Source organism: Alexandromys fortis, unplaced genomic scaffold (assembly GCF_014885135.2).
Source record: "Alexandromys fortis isolate MF-2015 unplaced genomic scaffold, M_Fortis_MF-2015_v1.1 scaffold_295, whole genome shotgun sequence".
NCBI lineage: Eukaryota > Metazoa > Chordata > Mammalia > Rodentia > Cricetidae > Alexandromys > Alexandromys fortis.
In genome coordinates this window covers 748,621-770,812 of record NW_026068169.1, presented here as the reverse complement: position 1 = coordinate 770,812, position 22,192 = coordinate 748,621, and positions in this window count along the sequence as shown.

The following is a 22,192-nucleotide window of genomic DNA, read 5'->3' as shown; positions in this document are numbered from 1 at the left end:
TTCATGTCAGTTAAAAGACATTTAGTTTGATTCCACTTCTTAGCTATCTAGAACCAGTGAACATGGCTGCACAAGGATCTGTGGAGTAGGATAGCCCTTGGGCATGTGCCTAAGGGGTGGCATAGCTAGGTTATTTTGGTAGATTTTGTTTTAGCTTTTTGAAGATTCTGCATACTGACTTGCAGAGTGGCGCCACCAGTCTGCACTGCTACCAACAGTGAACTCAGGTTCCTCCTTCTCCACATCTGCACTAGCGTTTGTTGTCCATGGTTTGTCAATCTTAACCACTCTGACTGCCGTCAGGTGGACTGTCGATGTTGTTTTAATTTGCGTTTCCCTAATTGCTAAGGAAGAGGAACCCTTTTTGAAGAAGCTGATTTTATTGCTTCTGTTGGAATGCTCTGTGCACATCCCTACCCAATTTTTAATTGGGTTGTTTGTTTCCTTGACTCTTTGTTCTTTGAGTTCCTCATATAGTCTAGATATTGATCCTCTGTCAGATGTGGAGATGGCAAAGGTTCTCTCGCATTCTGTGGGCTTCCTCTTCACTTTATTGTTTCCTTGGCTGCACAGAAGCTTTGCAGTTTTATAAGGTCCCTGTTGTCAGCTGGTGACCTTAATCCCTGAGCAAACACAATCTTGGTCAGAAAGTCCTTCCCTTCCCTTCCCCTCTACTAGATTATGTTTACTTCTAATGATTTTAATGATTTTCTTGTTTCAGGTTGGTTTCTAATTCAAGTTGAGGGCGTACTTGGATCTGATTTTTGAGTCTAATTCCATTCGTCTGCATGTGGTCATACAGTTTTCTTTCATGCACTACTTGTTGAAGATGCTGTAATTTTCCAGAGCATGGTTTTTTGCCCCTTTATCAAATATCAGATGGCTATAGTTATCAGTACTCATGTTTGGCTCTTCTATTTTGTTCCATTGGTAAACATGGCTGTCTTTATGCCAGTACCGTATTGTTTGTGTTACTATACCTCTGCAATATATCTTGGGTTCTGGAAGAGCGATCCCACCAACATTGTTCTTTTGGCTCAGGATTGCTTTGGTTATCCAGGGTCTTTCCTGGCTCCATGTGAGTTTTAGAATTCTTTTCTATTTCTGTGAAGGATATTGTGGGGACTTAGACTGGGATTCCACTCAATCTGTAACCTGCTTTTGGTAGGATTGTCATTTTCACAGTATTAATTTTACCAACCTGTGAACAAAGATACCTTTCCACTTCCTGGTTTCTTTCTCAATCTCTTTCTTTGGGGATTTGAAGTTTTTATGATAGAGATCTTTCACGTCCTTGCCTAGGTTTATTCCAAGATATTTTATTTCCTTGATGCTATTATAAATGGGGGTGTGTCCATGCTCTTTTCCTCAGTATGTTTGTTTTTAATGTATAGAAAAGCTACTGGTTTTTCCAAGTTGATATCATGCCCTTTCACTTTGCTGAAGTTGCTGGTGGTTTCTAGAAGTTTTCTGGTGGAATTTGGAGGATCTCTTCTGTACAATGTCATCATCTGAAAATTCAGACGCTTTTAAAAGTGACTTGAAATGGCATAAGCTGTTGTCTACCCACCAGCAACCAGATGGTAGACTTGGAGGACTTGCACATAGTGGTGCTTGCCTAGGTTGTGGGAGCGCAGCTTGGTTGGTGCCTGCACTGCCCCCTCCAACAAATCCATCTGGATCAGACCATCTTGTGGTCCTTCTTCTGGAGGTGATGGGTCAGAGGGTCAAGGTATCAGGGATGGGACAGAGAGCAGGGAGCCAGGACTACAATCACTGGGAAAATGTTAAGCCCGTGGCCACTCCTCTGCTTGAGAAGAGGTTCTTGAGGATCTCCTTCTGACACTGAGGGAGGGATGTTGGAGAGATACAGGAGAGAGCAGGAAGAAGTTTTGAAAGTACTTGGAGGCCAGCTTCCTGAAGCAGTGCAGGGGTGAGCTGTCAGTCCTCGGTGAAGCCCCGGTCTTCCTGGCCGCTGCCTTCCCTCCACACCAGCACATTCTCCTTCTGTTGAACAAGATCTTCGCCTGCCTCACGTGACCATAGACACCAAAGAGAATAAAGGGGTTTGGCTGTGTGACTTTAAGTGTTCAGGTTGTGGACAGGAAAGATGGAATCCCTGGCACCTGTCCGACTTGGAATAGCAATGCAGCCTGCTATAGCCACAACTACAGCCAACGGCATGCCTGCTGGAGGCTGGAAGGGAAGCAGTCAGTAGACATTAGGGTCAAAAACGACAATGCTCTAGCTGTGGCCTGGTCCACAGGGGCTGTCTGACCCTCCCAAGGGGGGCCTTGGGGAGTGTAGTCATGAGTCTTGTACTTAATGTCGCAGATGGTATCTTAGTAACAATTCTGATGTTGTTATAAAACACCATGATCAAAAGCAATGCAGGGAGGGAAGACTTTATTTCAGCTTAGACCTCTCAGAGCATTCTCTGTCGCTAAGGGAAGTCAGGGCAGGGACTCAGGAACACGGAGGCGGAAACTGAAGCAGAGGCTATGGAGAAATGTTGCTTGCTGGCCTGCTTTCAGGGCTTTGCTCAGTCTGCTTCCTTATAGAACCCAGGACCACCTGCACATGACTGGTCCCACCCACAGTGGGCTGGGTTCTTCCCCATCAACCATTAATCAAAATAATCCCCTCCACAGATTTACCTACAGGCCAAACTCATAGAGGCAGTTTCTCAACTAAGATTCCTTCTTCCCAGATATTTCTAGGTTTGCTGTCAAGCTGACAAAAACCACCAGCACAGTGAGCTTGGGAAAGCTGGTGTGTGGTGTGCAGCAGACACTGTAGATGTTCTGGCTGTCCAGAGACAGCTCAACACCCTGGATGCCCATGTGGAGGGCATAGCGCAGCAGCACCTGGAACCAGCTGTTCCTAGTGAAGACAGTGCCAAGCTTGGCGACCTGGTGCAGAACATCCAGAGTCACTGAGTAGTGGAGATTTTTCCTTGATGATTATGAGTACCGGGCTCGGGTCAGTCATCACCATCTTGGTGGCCATGGCCTCATAGAGGCCATGAAGGCCAAGCTTCCCAAGTGTACCAAGTTCCCCGCCTGCAGGGCAACCTGGGCATGCCCATCGTTCAGGGATCTGTTGTTCTTGAACCCCTTGTGATTGGAAAAGTAGACCTAGCTGACTGTCAGTCCAGCACTGACACCACCAATGTGGAGTAGTTGCTCACGGTGCTGGCAATTTCCTGCAGCTCATCTCGATGAATGGTCCTTCCCCTTCAGTATGAGAAGGCCGGCAACTTCCCCAGCAGCAGTGTCAGTATGGCGGCTTAGCTACAATCCCAACACGTGGGAGGCTGAGGCAGGGGGACTAGGATTTCAAAGTCATCCTCAACCACATCTCTCAAAAGAGCAATCAACAATTCAATATTTAGACCAGTGTAGTAACATAGTTTCTATCCTAAGGTTACACCACATGTAATTTTAAATATTTGATCTGTTTTATGAATAGCCCTCAATTATTTGAATTTGTTTTTCATCACGACAGAGCCATTATTTCCTTGTTAAAAAAGCTGTTATCTGAGCCAAATTCAGCTTCAGGGACAAACCTGACCCAAAATTCCCAATAAGCAGGTGTGATCAAATTCTCATGTTCATCTATGAGTCACAATTATCAAAAAAGCACCTAAAAGTATCTTTTTAGGAAATAATTCAGAAAATGAATTTTGTTTGAGCTTATTTGACAGTATTGTGTTAATGGTATTTGTTTTTCTTAACACCTTACATAAAAGTTATTTTGCCTTATATTAATTAAATAATCATAACAGCTTCTCTTGTTATTTTTTCAAAGCTTTTTTCTCAAGGAAATGAGAATAGTGTTAGGTTCAGTCAAGTATTTCCTAAAGATGGCTAGAGAGATGACGGTAACAATGTCGAGTTCCAGGCCAACCAGAGCTACATAGGAAGTTTGAGGCCAACCTGGACTACATGAAACCCTGTCTCTAAAAAAAAAAAAAAAAGATGCCTTAAACTCCAGGGCTTGCTTTCCTGCCTGCCATTGTTGGTAGTTGTTTCTCAGGGTGGGAATGTTGTTACTGTTCAGGCTGGCTGGCTCAGGCCTTACTGCATTGAGTTGAGATGGGAAACAGAGTGAAATAGCTACATGGGGTCATGTCATTCACACATTAGACTAAAAATGGCACACTGTATGATATTCTAGACTTTAGGAAGAAGAGACCAGTACATATGAATTCAACTTCTGGTTATCCATCTGGGATTCTTTGCGGCTGCAATCTACTAAGTCGTCTGGAAGGAAGTGCATCCTCTGTTCTCAGAGCGGCAGTGTAACGCCATTTTATTATTTTCCTCATTCAACCCTAGACTTTTTCTAACAGATGTGTAGGTTTCTGTACGCTAATTGCATTTGGTAAAATTGTGTCTTTGACCCTGCACACCAGTTTGACTTTGCTCCAGTTTCTACGTTAGTTATTTGAAGTATAGATCTCCATAGAATGTGTCATTCTTCTACAAAAATGATATGGTTTCTCTGGTGATGGAACAATACGAATTTTAAGTTTAAGACCATCAAGCAGCAGGGGTCCCATACTCGTGATTTTTACCTGCAGGAGCAAAGGATGATTCTCACAATGATTATCAGGGCTAAATGCCCCTGGGTTTTATCAGGAGCACAGAAGAGAAGACATGTTGGAATGTGCCGGAGCATCCTGTTCTTAACAGGGATTTCCAAAAGTCAAATTGCTTTACCAGAGCCCAAGCTATTGATGTTTCATGAGGGCCCAAGCCACCTGAAGGAAGGAAAATGCCGGACTCTGTTCCCTCTGTGAGGAGGTAGATAATCAAACTTCAAAGTTCAAAGTCAGGCTCATGAAAGGCTGAAATCTAATCATAGGAAGAGACTACGTGTGTCCTCCCTCCTCCACACTTGACCACCACAACCCCGCAGGACCATTCCCAGAAGTTATGCCCAGTTTTACAAGGTACACTGACACAAAAAGAGAAACACAGATTGATGAGACGGGAAATTTAAGAAACAGACTCGGATATGGCAAGGATGTTGGTATTGTTCAACCAGAAATGTAAAACATTTACAACTGCTAAGTTTTGACAGTTGTTTTACATACCTAAACTTTGATTGGAAAAAAGGAGGCCCAGAAATCTGGTTAGAGCTTATTCTAGAAAGATGCTTTTGAAAGTGAAGGGTATTTTCATGGTCTTGATTGTGAAGATGGGTTTTATGAATATAAATTCAAATGTTAAAACAGCAAATAAAAAAGAAAGAGAGTAGCTGGGCGGTGGTGGCACACACCTTTAATCCCAGCACTCGGGAGGCAGAGGCAGGCGGATCTCTGAGTTTGAGGCCAGCCTGGTCTACAGAGTGAGTTCCAGGAGCGGTACCAAAAACTACATAGAAACCCTGTCTCAAAAAATCCAAAAAAAAAAAAAAGCAAATCGTACATTTAAAAGGTGTTTTGTTATTTCTAACCCAACCACATCTCAATAAGCAGCATAACTGTTGTAGTAGAAGGAAGTTTCTCATAAGCAAAGACGCGATTTACTGTATATGTACTGCAATAGAATATTGCTCCAGCATTGGGGCTGCTGTGTGGTGTAATGAAGAAAAAGACAGTAGAGTTGTAGCCGTGTACACAGAGACACATGCACATGGATTCTTTATTCACTAAGAGAGCTTGAAGCAATGGTACACACAAAGTACTGGGACTACTTTTTATGGTGGGTTTTTTTTTTTGGTATTTTGTTTTGTTTTGAGACAGGGTCTCATTTAGTCCAGCCTGGTCTGGAATTTGTTATGTGGTCATGATTAGCCTTGAACTCCTGATCCTCCTGCCTCCATCTCCTAAGTGCTGGGGCAACAAGAATGTGCCACCATACCTGGGGTACTAGTGCTTGTCAATACTGTTTTATGCTAGAAGAAGTGGGAGTTGCAGGAAGTACGCGGAGAATAACGAAAGCATGTCAAAGGAACATAGGAGCTAACTTGAAGGGTCTCCCGTTTACCAGATCTGGAAAATTAAAGCACCAAAATATATGATGGTAGAATCCAATTATAACACATTTAACAAAACAATAAACCACAAGTCAGTATAAATAAACACAAGTTTTTGATGAAATCATAGGTTTTAGTACCTCCAAGAAAATTCTTACATTTATTTATTTTGTGTGGGGGAGGGTAGTGAGGGTGCATGTGCTAAGGCCCAAGTGTGGAGGTCAAAGGACAGTGTACAAGTTGGTCCTCTCCTTCTAGCATGTGGGTTTTGGTGATCAAAGTCAAGGGGCTAAGCTTCAGGGCAAATGCCTTTACTCGCTGAGCCATCTCACCAACCCCCAAACTCTTTTGTTTTTGTTTTTTGAGACAGAGTTTCTCTGTGAAACAGTACTTGCTGTCCTGGAACTCAGTCTGTAGACCAGGATGGCCTCTGCCTCCTGAGTGTTGAGATTAAAGGTATGTGCCACCACCACCCAGCTGTGCCCCAAATTCTTAAAGATTGCAAACATTGTCATAAAAATTCCTGGTATATTCCATGCTGGTGAGGTGATCCAAGTAACATCAGCAGTAATAGGAAGTACTTAACAGTATACCAGCTGATACGTGCAATTACAAAAACACATCAAGCCTGTGTTATCCCTGCCAAGAATTCACAACCTGACCTTGATTATGAACAAACCAAAATTAAGGCATACAAAACAATTAAACTATATGTTCAAAAGTATTGAGACTCTAAAAGTCAAGGAAAGACAATGGAATTATTCCCAACTGACGAATACAAGATAAATAAAAAACTAATTGTATGATACATGATTTTAACTAAATCCTCTCTATGTAAAGAATATTATCATGGCAGCATGTGAAACTTAATGAATAATAATTACATGGTAATAACACATTAATGTAATTAATTCACTTTATTCACTGGTTGCATTTGGGTTGTGTAGAAGATTGTCTTAATTTAAGAAAAACTGTATTAAAGTACTCGTGCAGAATTGGCAAGATGCCATATGAGTTTAGTAGGAATAATTTCTTTTTTTAATTAATTTATTTATTTATTAAAGATTTCTGTCTCTTCCCCGCCACCGCCTCCCATTTCCCTCCCCCTCCCCCAACCAAGTCCCCCTCCCTCGTCAGCTCAAAGAGCAATCAGGGTTCCCTGCCCTGTGGGAAGTCCAAGGACCACCCACCTAGTAGGAATAATTTCAAGAGATTTATTTTACATAAAGATTATATTTAATAACAATATACTTAAAATTGCTGAGAATAGGTGTTACATGTTCTCAACACAACTAATAAATAATAAATAAATGGTAATCCTATTCAGTCATTCTATGTTTGCATATTTCAAAATATCATGGCAATATGCCATAAAAATACACAATTTTTTATTTATTCCTTAAAAATTAAGGTAAATAAGATACAGAACCCTTTGAGAATCACAGAGTGGCACTCGTTGTTCCTCTAAGGCAATGAATAGTTCTACTCTACTTTTCACTTCTGGGAATGAAACCCAGGGCCTCGTGAATCCTAGACAAATGCCCCATCACTGAGCTTTACCTCCAGACCAGATAATTGCTAGACTCACTTTTTTCCTTTTATCTGCATTTATTTTGTCCTGAATTTACTCCCATGTCATAAGTTTTTGTCTCTTCAGCTTCTTCCGGGATATCTTTTTCTTCTGTGCACTCTCCTCCTCTCCTGGCTTTGGGACAGTTTGTTCCTTTTCAGTGAGGACCATCTCGATGTGGGACGGGAAGATCATGCGCAGCTTCAGCACTGCTCTCTGCATTTTTAGGCGTGTGTGACAAAAACTAAACACTCTTTTTCAGGCCACCCACCCTGTGTCCAGCCCCATGGTTTGGCCTGTGCGCACCTGCCGACACCACCATTAGGCACACATGGCCTCTTTAAGGTGACATCTTTCAGATACTTGGTGGCTTTTCAGATGTGCATACCCTTGCTATACCGACATATATACATACCCTGGGCTGTTTTACAGGTGTTTTTAAAGTCAACCTTAAGATTTGATCCTCTTGATTTGTATGACTTTGTAGGGTTTTCTGGGTCAAGAGAGGAGCGAACCATCTTCCCAGCCACCTCAGGCAGCTTACAAGAAGAGGAAGGCACTCTCTCACTTTTATAGTGAGTTGATTTACCTGTTTTAAGCTCTCCTGTAAACGAAAGTGTGCTGCAAAACAAAAGTATTCAGAATTATAGAGCATCATGTTGACAACTTAATTGCAAATGCTTCATGGGAAAGTTCCCGTACTTTGAAACAGTCTTTAAGTTTGCAGCAGGGAACAGAGAAACCAAGCTGAAGCACCCACACAAAGGTAGGGGTGTGGACCTGTTATCCCGGTGCCGGGGAGGCAGAGACAGGAGGATCACTGGAGCCCACCGGCCAGCCAGTCTAGTAACTCGGTGAAAGACCTCGTTTCAAAAACTGGGGTAAAGAGCAAACAGGAAGACATCCAGAATAGGCCTCTGGCCTCTACACTGGCTGGTAAGCAAGTCCTGGGGTTCCCCCTGTCTCTCCACCTCAGCACTGAGATTACAGGTGTGCTGTGCCCCTTTTTTTACGTGGGTGCCAGGAATTTGAACTCAGGTCCTCATGCTCATGTGACAAACACTTTACTGATTAAGCCATCTCATCAGCTCCCAACACTTTTAAAGAATAAAATTATAATGCTAGATACTAAAAGAGAGGATTCAAAAACTCCAAACTCCATTCACAATAAACGTCTAACCAGGAGACATGTCAATGTCATGAATGACATACGTGAAAACCCCTAGAAATAGGAAAGGAACATCTACTCTCACAACTACTAGGCAATAAAGCAGGAGTTCTAACTAGTTAGGTAATGCAAAGAAAACAAATGTGAAACACTCTATTTAGCTGATGGCGCACACCTTTAATCCCAGCACTCAAGACGCAGAGACAGGTGGATCTCTGTGAGTTCAACATCAGCATACTCTACATAGCAGGTTGCACATCATCCAGGGCTAAACAATGAGGCTCTGTCTCACGAAATTCCAGTTTGTAAATAACAAAAATCACCTTTACCCCGGCCAGTGTGATCCTTGTTTACCCAGAAAAAAAAAATCAACAGTTTATTCAGAAAAAAAAAAAATCAATCTACTAAATGTATTTAAAAAGATGTTAAAAATGCAATTTGTAGAATCAGTGGGTAGAAAATCATCAAGGACATATAGAAAATGAAAGCAGAGCACAATTGAGCATATTTCTCTGATTCTAAGATGCTGAGAACAGTGTACTTAGCATCAGAATACATGTTCTCTTCAATTCTGCAAGAAACCCTGGTCCAGAAAAACCATATCCTAGACTTAATAATAAGCCTTAACAAATCTAAAAGAATAGAAATCACACAAAGAATCTTTTCGTACAACAACTGAATTAAAGTAGAAAGAGATAAGAGAACTATAACACGAAGCCAGGTGGTGCTGGCACACGCCTTTAATCCCAGCACTCAGGAGGCAGAGGCAGGCAGATCTCTGGGAGTTCGAGGTCAGCCTGGTCTACAAAGCTAGTTCCAGGACAGCAAGGGCTGTTACAAAGAGAAGTACTGTCTCGACCCCCCCCCCCAAAAAAAAGAAATACAACTTGAGGCCGGGTGGTGGTGGTGCACGCCTTTAATCCCAGCACTCGGGAGGCAGAGGCAGGCGGATCTCTGGGAGTTCGAGGCCAGCCTGGTCTACAAGAGCTAGTTCCAGGACAGGCACCAAAGCTACAGAGAAACCCTGTCTCAAAAAATTAAAAAAAAAGAAATACAACTTGAAATTTTGCAAATACTTATAAACAAAATACTTCTAAATAATCCATACATCAAAAAGTATAAGGATGAAGTAGAAGATATTTTGACCTTTATAAAAATGCAAGCTGCATGGTTCTGCTAGGATAGTTTAGAGGAAAAAAGAAGAAAACACATCTAAATCAAGCTAAAGAGGATAAGAAATAAGGTTAAGAAAAATTAAGTAAAATTTAAAACCAGAAGAACAATGAATAAAACCAGCTATAGAAAACATCGACTCTCTGACAAAATTAAAAATATTGATATGTTGTCAGGGTTTCTGTCCTACCCTGTTCCTGAAGTCGTTAAGTCCCAAAGAAATCACACAGAGGTTTACTTTAAGTATAAACTGATTGGCCCATTAGCTCAGGCTTCTTATTAACTCTTTTTTTTTTTTTTTTTGGTTTTTTGAGGCAGAGTTTCTCTGCGGTTTTGGAGCCTGACCTAGAACTAGCTCTTGTAGACCAGGTTGGTCTCGAACTCACAGAGATCCACCTGCCTCTGCCTCCCACTTAAGTGCTGGGATTAAAGGTGTGCACCACCACCGCCTGGCCTTATTAACTCTTTTTTTTAAATTTATTTATTATGTATATAGTGTTCTGGGCACCAGATCTAATTATACATGGGTGTGAGCCATCATGTGGTTGCTGGGAATTGAACTCAGGACCTTCAGAACAGCAGTCAGTTCTTTTAACCTCTGAGCCATCTCTCCAGCCCCTTATTAACTCTTATAACTTATATCAGCCCATTATTCTTGTCTATGTTAGTCACGTGGCTCAGTATCTTATTCAGCAGGGCAGTCACATCTTGCTTCTACTGTGGATGGGACAGGACTGCAGAGGAATGGGCTTCCTTTTTCCCATAATTCTCCTGTTCTCATTGACCCAACTCTACTTCCTGTCTGGTTGTCCCACCTATACTTCTTGCCTGGCTACTGGCCAATCAGCATTTATTTAAAATATAATTGACAGAATACAATTTTCCCACACCATTGATAAACCTGACAAAACTGACCAGAAAAGAAAGTAAAGCCCAATTAATCAAAATCCCAAGTGAAAGGGGGCATATAATATTATTACAGAGTCTGAGGATATTATATGCATAATTAGGGAGTACTTCAAATATATTTTTCATTTTAATTTGAAAATAAGATAAAATGGACTAATTTCTCAAATACTATAAATCACCAAAACTCAGCCATGTCAAAATAAATAGCTTAAATCATTCTATAACTTGTAGAAAACAAACTCTCTACTTCCAAGTGGCTTCATTAAGTCTATTAAATATTTAAAGAGGATATAATCCCAATTTTTCTCAGTCTCTACTAGAAAACAAAAGAATAATAATACTTCTCAGAAAATATATGGGGCTAGCCTTAATTTAAATATACAAAGACACTACAAAATAAGAAAACTTTATCAAAACCTCCCACAATTATGAATATAGAAATCTTGAAAAGGAAACAGTAACTAATCACATACAGTAACATATAAAAATAGTAATCTCTCACAACCAGAGATTATTCTGGGAATACAAAGTTGGTTTAATATTCTCAAAGTAATCAATGCAATCCACAACATTAGCAATCAAATTAGTCAAACCACATAATCATGTTAATTGGTGCATAACAGTTTAGAATAAATCAAGCATTTATTTATAGAAAAAAAGCTCCCAGCCATCTAAAACTAAATAAAAACCCCCTCCTTATCATCACGTCTCCCCACGTCCTCATGCCCCAATAAACACCTGGATCTTAGCCCCAAGTAAATAATTTGCCCTCGAAAAGTAATCTGACAGTTGGAAAACCTACTTGAATGTTTGGTGGATCTTTTAAGATTGCCTTAAAAATTCAGTTCCAAAAAAGCCAAAATGAAGAGGTAAGGTTAAGTGGGAAACGTTCTAGTGTTTTCTAAAAGAATCGACCCTCAAGACAAAACGGAAGAAATCTTTGTGGGCTGTTGATGACATAGGGCCCACTGAGCAAAGAAAAGCACAAACTGAAAGTGTAGGAAGTGATGAAAATGAAGGGTAACCCAATCTTTCTGATCTTTCTTTACAGAAGATATAGTTTCTTTTCTTTTTCTTTTTGTTTTAGGTTTATTTATTACAGAAAAAATAATGAATGCAAGCCCAGTCACTCCCTCACACACCAAGAATGTCGTCATTCTTCTTGATGACATAAACAATAGCTCCTTCCTAAAAGGACAGTTTGTCTTCCTTGCCTTTTGTCTAAATCACTACAACTAGCAGGGGCAGGAAAGAAAACAGGATGTGAACAAGAGTACTATCCCTAGAAAAAACAAAGCTAAATAATCACTCAAACACAACAACTTTCTAAACATAGACTAAAATTTATATGTATATATTTTCTACCTTATGACCATCCCTATAAAATGAAATCTATTTTCCAGAAGCTGGATCCTAAATAGAGTATAAATACAAAAAAGAAGAAGAAGAAGAAGAAGGAGGAGGAGGAGGAGGAGGAGGAGGAGGAGGAGGAGGAGGAGGAGGAGGAGGAGGAGGAGGAGAAAGAGAAAAAAGGGGGGAAAAACCACTGCCATCACATTTAAACTTACCTTCCATAGGTTATGGGGAAAGAACATTAGTATAGAGAAAAACACACATCTCAGAATCATGAAAGTTGCCCATATCTTTATCTAAGCTTGAGGCACCATACCGGGTAAGAAAATGTTCATGTTTAAACATTATAATTACCCCAGTGTTGTGAGAAGTAGGTGAGAACTGAGGCAGGCTAAAGGAACAGAGGACCCATGTCTTCTTTCTGGGGTCTATGTCTACTCATTGAATGGTGGTTAAATTCCCACAAGTTACATGCACAAATAAAAGAGAATCTACTAGTTTTCACAGAGCCCAGAGGTTCCTCTGAGAAATACCCATTTTAGAGACAAGGCTACTGGAAACACAAAAGCTAAGCAAGGGTTGCTAAATTCTTCAACAGGGACTGGTGTTTGATAATCGAATAAGGAGACTCAGCTTTCTCCGTCAGTCACAGGGAGCCTGTTGAATCCTACCTGAAATATGCATGGGTGGGGAAGGCTGAGCTGTCTCCCACCCTGTGCTAGCCTCCCCCATCTTGGGCTTCCTCTGTCAAGAAGACCACCTAGTCCAGAAACCAATACTAACATTGATTTGGGCAAATAGGCCACTCAAGGTCCTATAATCCCTGGGAATTTTAACCAACTCATACCAATTCAATTGCCATTCAGTTGGTACTAGGCCTTGGTGCTGACCAGAAGGGAAAGGCTGTACTGCAAAAGAATTAAAGGGCTCAATAGTCCTGGACTGTGGAACAGCAGCTGCAGTCCCCACCAGGGTCCTCTGGCCTCAGGATAGAAAAAGCAGAATATACCCCAACTCCTGGGAAGGTTCCAAGCACAGAGCCAAACCCCCATCCCACACCAGCACTGTGGAACAGTTTCTGTTATCTACAAAATCCAAGCTCTGGGCATGTGTTCATGTTCTAATTGTGCCTGTCTCCCCGAAGAAAGCATTATGGGGTAAGCCATTGTGGACATTGCTTTGCCAATGCTGCCCATCCTGATAACTATGACCACCTTGCCTTTGGTGACTCGGTGAGGCCACCTGGCTACTGCTACCTTGGGGCCCAATTAATCCATTGCATTTAATTCACCCAGCTGAGCAGCAGCGTCTCCAGCCCTAAGGTCTGGCACAAGGAAAAGGGTGACAGTGAAGCTCATCAGATGTGCTGGTGCCCCTCACCGTTCTGTATCTTATAGGATTAGTGAAGGGTCTGTCTCTGGGCCTTCCCATTGCGGGGGATTAGGATTTACACAGTGTACCCACTCAACCATTCCAATTTCTCTGAGCCTTAAAATCCCTTCATATCAGGCATCTCCAATTCCTTTTAAGTAGGCCATCTTTTGACAAATGCTTCAGTCAACCATTTAACAAACTTTTGACACATGTTTTAACTGTGTAAGCTTCCATATTAGACCTAGACTCTGTTGTGGGATAGCTGTACACTGTGTGAAGAATATTGCTGTGGCAGGTGTAATTATAAAGCTGAATGATCAATAGCTAGGCAGGAGGTATAAGCGGGATCTCCAGAGAGAGGAAGGAAGAGGAGAAATATAGGCAAGCAGGAGTCGCCCGGAGACACAGAGAGGAAACAGGAGGTGCAAGATGGGAGAGAGGTAATGCCATGTGATAGAATGTAGATTGATATAAATGGGTTAATTTAAGTTTTAAGAGCTAGTTAGGAATAAGCCTAAGCTATAGGCTGAGTTTTCATAATAATAAGTCTCTGTGTCATTATTTGGAGCTGGCTAGCAGGACAGAAAAAGACTTGTTACAAGAATCTCTACTAAGTGTATCCATATCAATAAATTCAGCCTGATCCAGTTTTATGTTCCTTCCACCATTATCTCACATGCTTAAAATCCATTCCCACACATATTCCCCAGAATCTGCTTGAATGAATTAGCAAACTCGTTAAGCTCTTTAGTAGCATAGTGCATCTCCTCCTGGACTATACCTTCTACCTCCCCTCCAGGAGCCTGCTCATCTTTAGTCTGGCTATAGATCTAGAGGCAACTATTGGTGGGCCCGGAGGGGCATTGCTGGTGGGAATGTAAACTTGTACAACCACTCTGGAAATCAGTATGGCAGTTTCTCAGAAAATTGGGAATCAACCTACCTCAGGATCCAGCAATACCACTCTTGGACATATACCGGAAGGATGTTCTATCATATACTTCAAGGACATTTGTTCAACTATGTTCCTAGCAGCATTGTTTGTAATAGCCAGAACCTGGAAACAAGCTGGATGGCCCTCTGCTGAAGAATGGATAAAGAAAACGTGGTACATTAACACAATGGAGTACTACTCAGTGAGAAAAAAACAATGACATCTTGAAATTTGCATACAAACAGATGGAACTAGAAAAAATAATCCCAAGTGAGGTAACCCAGACCCAGGAAGATGAACATGGTATGTACTCCCTCATCAGTGGATACTAGCTGCAAAGCAAAGGATAACGAGGCTATAGTCCATGATGTTAGAGAAGCTAAGTAATAAGGGGAACCCTAGGAAAAAAACATACATAGATCCACCTGGAAAGGGGAAATAGACAAGATCGTCTGACAAAATTGGGAGCAGGGGGTAGGGAAAGAATGGAGGGTGGAAGAGAAAGAAGAGGGGTGAAGGGGGTGGGGAAGGAGAGCTTGAGGGAACAGGATAATTGAGATCGGGAAAGACAGACAAGAGAGCAAGGAAAGAGATATCTTGATTGAGGGAGCCATTATGGGGCTAGCAAGAAACATGGTGCTAGAGAAATTCCCAGGAATCCTTAAGGATGACCCCAGCTAAGACCCTAAGCAATAGAGGAGAGGGTGCCTAAACTGGCCTTGCCCTGTAGTCAGACTGATGACTATCTTAAATGTCACCATAGAACCTTCATCCAGCAACTGATGGAAACAGAGGCAGAGACCTGCATCAGAGCACTGGACTGAGCTCCCAAAGTCCAGCTGAAGAGTGGGAGGAGTGAGAATATGAGCAAAGAGGTCAAGACCATGATGGGGACACCCACTGAAACAGTCTACCTGAGCTAATGGGAGCTCACCAACTCCAGCAGAACAGGGAAGGAACCAGCATAGGCCCAAACTAGATCCTCTAAATGTGGGTGACAGTTGTATGGCTGGGACAGACTTTGGGGCCACTGGCAGTGTGTCAGGGACCAGCCTCAACAAGATTACCTTTCTTCCAGAGTGGAGGAGTGGGAATTTAGTAAAGAGTACAAAGACATGAGCAAAAATAATAAAATAATAAAACACAGAAACATATAGTATTGGGAGGGAATTTCAGTGAATACTGAAAATTTGTCCGTATTTAATTTCCAACAACATAATATACTCCTGACTTCAAAAGGTAGGAATAGAACAAAAGGACCACGTAAACATACAAATTGAAAGTCACAGGGTACATTCTTCACTCAAGCCCTTAACTCTAGCCCTAGATCAAACACTCTGCAGGCAAACCACTCCCTGGGTGGAATACCAAGTTATTTCCATAAAGGGAACAAGAACCTAGTTGGTTCCTTAGACTTTTGTTTTAGGTAGGAACCAAGTACTTCCCTATTTCTGGAGGTCTGGCAACTAGCCACACTTGTTTCCAGTAGCCTTGAGAGATTAGCGCTCTGCTCTGTGTTCTTCTCTCTTCCCCAGAACAGTTAGCTTCCCCCTCCCTCCACTCCTCCCAGTCATCTCCCTAACTTCTTCTCTTCCCCAGGTTCACTCCTCCTCCTCCATCTCCCTTCAAGAAAGGAGCAGATCTCCCAGGGGTGTCATATCCAAACATTGATGATTTTGATTCAAGTGAGGCATGGTGATATGCACCTATAATCCCAACTACCTGAGAGGCCAAGGCAGGAGATATACAGATTTAGAGCTAGCCTGGACAACATAACAAGACTCATTACGAATAAATAGTTCAGAGAATACCCACAAGAAATTGAAAAGATAATACACCCAATGAGAAAAATACTTTTAAATTATACATAAGAAGTTTATGTAAAGAATATATAAAGCATACTGAAGAATATATAAAAAATATGCAAAAAGCCTACAGGCATGTGAAAAGCCACTCAACATCATGAAACACCAGGGAAAAGGAATAAAAGTCACAAAGAGGTAGCAGTTCCTATAGTTGTATATTATCTGTGTTTTAATACATAAAGCCTGCCTCAATCAGAGGGCAAAGCAGTCATACTAGCCAATCATAAAGGTCAGAGAGTGGTGGCACACACCTTTAATCCCAGGGAGACAGACAGAGACAGAAGCGTCTGTGTGAGTTCAAGGCCACCCTGGGCTACGTAAGGTTGAATCTGTCTAAAAGAGAAACAGAGCTCACACAAAGGTTATTCCAGTGTTTGGGAGTCAGACATCTTTAATCCCAGCACTAGGGAGGTGGAGACAGGAGAGATTTGGCTGGGCAGAGAGGAATATAAAGGGGAAGAGACAGGAGCTCACTGGAGTGTGGAGTCTAAGGTTGGTCGAGAGCATTGCAGGATCTCCCCGTTGTCCGTCTGAGCCTTGGTAGAGGTAAGTGCTCTCCAGTGGCTTGGCTGCTTTACTTTTCTGATCTTCAGCTTGCACCTCAATATGTGTCTCTGGGTTTTCCTTATTCCCATTCACAAGGACGGTTATAATACAAAGAATGGACACTGACAAATGCCGGCGGGGAGGCACAGAAATTGCACTTGGAAAACAGTGCCGCCACTTTGAAAACTGTTGGCTGTTGCCTGAAAACTTAGGCAGTTGCATGATCAAGAAATGTCAATCCTACATAAATAACAAAGGAACGGTAAAAAGGAACAGTAGCAAAAGAAATACATAAACATCTATAATGTGAGCTGGCCTTCTGGAGCCCATTCCCTACGCTGGGATGATGCCTTGCTCAGCCTTGATGCAGTGGGGAGGGCCTTGGTCCTGCCTCAACTTAACGTGCCAGGCCTTGTTGACTCCCCATGGGAGGCCTGACCCTTTCAGAGGAGTGGATGGGGGAGGGAATTCAGGAGGGAGAACTGTGGTTGGTATGTAAAATGAATAAAATATTTAAATTAACTTAAAAATATCTAAATGGCAAAACTGTGGACTCAAGTGTCCCTAAATTGACAGGTAGGTAAACAAAATATGACATACTCATACAGTGGAGCGGTATTCAGCCATTAAAGAGAGTGGCATCCTGAAAATGGCTGCCAGGTAGGTAGGTATTCATCTGACTTTTTTGACCAGGTATTCGCAATGAGATTAAATTATTGCAGCTTTTTCATTTATGCCCAGTGGCATTTGGGGTCTTCTCTCTCTTTATTTCTTGAATATACTCTGGAGAAGCCCCCAAAATGCCACTGGGCATAAACTAAAAGGGTGAGTACTAGTGTCAAAGCATTTCTTCATGCCCCTGCTTTAATGGCTGTATTAATTTCCATTCCTACAAGCAGTGCAAGGGTTCCCACGTCTCTCACCAGCATTTCTTTGGTGACGGGGCTATTTATAACAGCCACTCTATCTGTGCTTTGTGCTTTTGCCTTGTGTTTCCATGACAGCTAATGACATGAAGCAGTTTTTATATATTTATCAGTTGGTCATTTATATCTCTTCATTTGAGAAGCTACTCTTGAGACTATTTTGCCAGTCTTTGCTTTAAACTGCTTGAGGTTTTTTTTGGTTCTTTTGTTTTTTGGTTTTTTGGTTTTTTTTTTTTTTTTTGATTCGGTATTTTTAAGGATATAAATTCTCACAGATAAAAATACCTGGTAAATATTCCCTTCCATTCTGCAGATTGTCTGCTCACTCTCTTGTTCCTTTTCTGTGCAGAAGTGTTTGGATCTGATACAATCTCATTTACTAATGTTTGTTTTTATTATACAAGTCCTGTCTAGAAAAAAACATTCCCTGTATCTATATCTTGAAGTATTTTGTTTATGCCTCCTTCTAATCCTTTCAGAATTTCAGGTCTTATATTAAAGCCTAGGATTCACCTTGAGTCCAGGTTTTCCAGAGGATTAAAACTAGGGGTCAGTGTGCCTGTTGCATGCATGTTTGTTTCAGTTTCCCCAAACTCATTTGTGACAGAGAACGTCCTTTTCTGCAATGTCTGTTTTTGCCAATGTGTGACCAGACTCACTTGGTTGTAAACTAGGTCATTTTTCCTGTGGTCTCTAGTCTGCGATTTTGTTTTGTTTCTGTTTCATGCCAAGATTGTGCTATTTTGATACTAAAACTTAGTAGTGGATCTTGAAGAAGATATTTTTGACATCTACAGCCCCTCTCTCTCTCTCTCCCCCTCTTTCTCCCTCCCTCCATCCCTCCCTCTGTTTCTGTTGCTCTTTTCATAACAATTTCTTTTTTTTTTTTTACTTTTTACTTTTTGAGACAGGGTTCCCTGGCTGTCCTGGAAGTCTCTCTTCTCTGTACAACAGGCTGGCCTCAAACTCAGAGATCCATCTGTCATCTGCTCCCAGGTATTGAGGTTAAAGGCATGTGCCACCATGTCTGACTCATGGCAACTTCTTTACAACTATATTCATAACCAGCAAACTAGTGTGGTACTGGCATTTAAAGCAGGCATGCAGACCAATAAAACAGTATTGACCACCCAGAAGCAAACCCACACATTTCTAGCTAACTGATTTTTATAAATGTCTATCAATAGCACACCATCAGTAAAACATAGTTTCAAGTGGGTAAAAGGAATATCCAGAGACAAGGGAGTAACATTTGGCACTGTCTCACAGCATGCATAAAAACCAACTCAGAATGGAAGCCCTAAAACCTTCAAACAACTACAATAAAACGCAGGGGAAATGCAATATGTTATTGATCTGGACAAGTGTGTTTTTGAAAGAAAACCTCAAAAGTATAATCAATAAAAGCACAAACAGATGGAGTATTGCAAACTAAAAATTTCCTGGAGAGTAAAGGACCTTAGTCAACAGTAAAGACAGATAGAATATGAAAAAATATTTTCAAACTATATATGTGACAAATGATTAATGTAAGGATTGATATAAGGAACTCCAATGACTCAACAGCAGCCTGGTAGAGTAGCACATGCGTGTAATGCCAACACTCAGGAGACTGAGGCGGGGGAATCATAGGTTACAATCTAACTTGGGCTACAAGGGCAGATCCCATCTCAAAAAAAAAAAAACAGATCTTGTCTCAAAAGCAAACAAACAACAAAAAAAAACTCCTTCTGCTCTGTTCTGTGGAAGACATTGTCTAGAGAATGAAAGAGAAGTCCTAAGACGAGAAAAACTACTCACAAAAGTTATTCATAAAGGATAGCTATTTGAAATAAGCAAAAAGTTCTCAGTGCACAGTTATAAGAAAATAAATGTCTTATTTTTTCTCTTGGATCATGTGAATACTTACAGTGCTCGACACCGAGTCAAATCCCCAATCCTAATGACTGAGTCTTTTAAGCCTGGCAAAATAGTGGGCAGGCAAAATGGCTCATTGGATAAAGGTACTTGCCTCCAAGTCTGACAACCTGAGTTTGATCTCCAGAATCCACACGTGGAAGCAGAGAGCTGACTCCTGACCTCCACAGGAATGACCACACACGTGCATCCACTTACATTCACTCAAAAACATATGCATGCATATGCACACATGCACATATACACAAATAAGTAATAAATATAAAAAATGAAGCTTGAAAGATGGCTCAGTGGTTGAGTAATTGCTGCACAATCGTGAGAACTGGAGTTTGGATTCCCACACTCACATGACAACCTGGATGTCCCAAGCATGCCCGTAACCCCAGCTTGTAGCAAGGCAGAGACAGGAGCATTGCTTGTGCTTTGCTTGTTTTTACCTTGCTGAAGAAACATGAGCCACAGGTTCAAAGAGAGACCATGATTAAAGGGAATAGATGGAGAGTAATAGAGACCATCCTGTGACTTTTTCCTGTCTTTGCAATTATGAGCCACAGTTATGAGCACCTGCACATGCATGAATGCCCTCCAAACATGTAACCTAAATAAATAAATAAAATGTAATTGTCAGAATGCCTGGAAAACACCTTATCAAAGAAGATATTCCGGTAGCTTCCTTTTTGTGTTGTTGTTTTTTGTTTTGTTTTGTTTTATTTTATTTTTCACAGATGTTTTCTCTGTAGCTTTGGAACCAGTCCTGGAACTCACTCTATAGACCAGGCTGGCCTCGAACTCACAGAAATCCACCTGCCTCTGCCTCCCGAGTGTGGGGGTTAAAGGCATGAGCCACCACTGCCCAGCTCCATCTTCCTTTTACCCTCTTGCCCACCTCCCAGCCTCTGCCCCGTCTATGTTCCTATCATTACTCTAGATTCAGATTCACTTCTCATATGAGAGAAAACATGCCGGGCTTGTTTGTCGGCTTCTTTTGCTTATTTCATTAGAGCACCAAAAGGTCAGACAATAGGGGCTGGAGAGATGGCTCAGAGGTTAAGAGCATTGCCTGCTCTTCCAGAGGTCCTGAGTTCAATTCCCAGCAACCACATGGTGGCTCACAACCATCTGTAGTGGGGTCTGGTGCCCTCTTCTGGCCTGCAGGCATACATACAGACAGAATATTGTATACATAATAAATAAATAATTTTAAAAAAAAGGTCAGACAATAATAATAATAAAACTATTAGAACTGTTCAAATCCAAAGTTCAAAGGCACCAAAGGGTGGTGAGAATTCAGAACAACAGAACTCTCAGGCACTGCTGGGAGGAACGCGAAGTGGCACAGTCCCTTCAGAAGACAGCTTAGCTATTTCTTACAAAACAAAACATGTGTTTACCTTATGATCCTGTAATTACACCCCTGGGGCTTACTCAAGTGAGATAAAACTCGTATTTATGACAAAGTCTGCACATAAACACTTAGAGGGGCTTTACTCAGAATTATTCAATGAAAGAAAGCAAGGTTCCCTTTAATGAGTGAACAACTTCTAGCACTGCTGCTGTTCAATGATTTCAAAAGTGTTTGAGTTCTCAAAACATCAAAGAGCCTGGACAAAGTGCATATTCCCAAACAAAAGCGTAATTTAAAAAAATGTGTTTATAACCAAACACCAGTGTCCTGATAAATAATGAAATGTGAGAATTTCTAATAAAGCCAGGAAAGGAGATAAACTCGCTTCATGGCCACTAAGACTGTTCTCAAAACACTACATAATACAATAGACGAACAAATTAAAGGAGACATAAAATTCTAAATAGACAGCAATCATATTTGTTGATGGCATGGCCATATAATTTGCAAGTATGATGAAATGTGTAGAAAATTCGTTAGAAACAATAACGTATTTTAGTGATGTGCCAATAATCATTGTTCCATAACAAGCACAGGCTGACAATGGGGGAGAATTTCTACACAGCAGCAACCAAAACTAGGAAGTATTCAGAAGGGCTAGAAAGCTTGAAAATGGTGCCGAGAAACAGAGAGCACTTGAATACTCAGAAAAGCAGTGCTTCCTTTGGGCTAGGAAGACTCCGTGCCATCAATATGCAGATGGCACGCTCCAAGCTGACAGACAAACTCAACATAATCTTTCGTAATCTCAACATGTACCTGAGAATCATAAAGTTCACATGAAAAACTATGTGGACATATGCAAAACTTTTCTGGAAAAGGAATCAGAGGACTGTTACCCTCCAAAATATGAAAATGTATTATAAAGTTGCGTTGATTAAAACAGGATGGCAGCATGCAGGCACAGACACTCAGACTGATGGAGTAGAAGACAAAGGGCAGAAATAAGCATAGCGCATATGAAAACTCAAGGATAAGAACAATGGTTCAGTTCTATGAGTTGACGAAATTACTCAGTGGATGATACTAAGAAAAAAAGTAAACAGAGCATTTCAAGGGCAAATAAA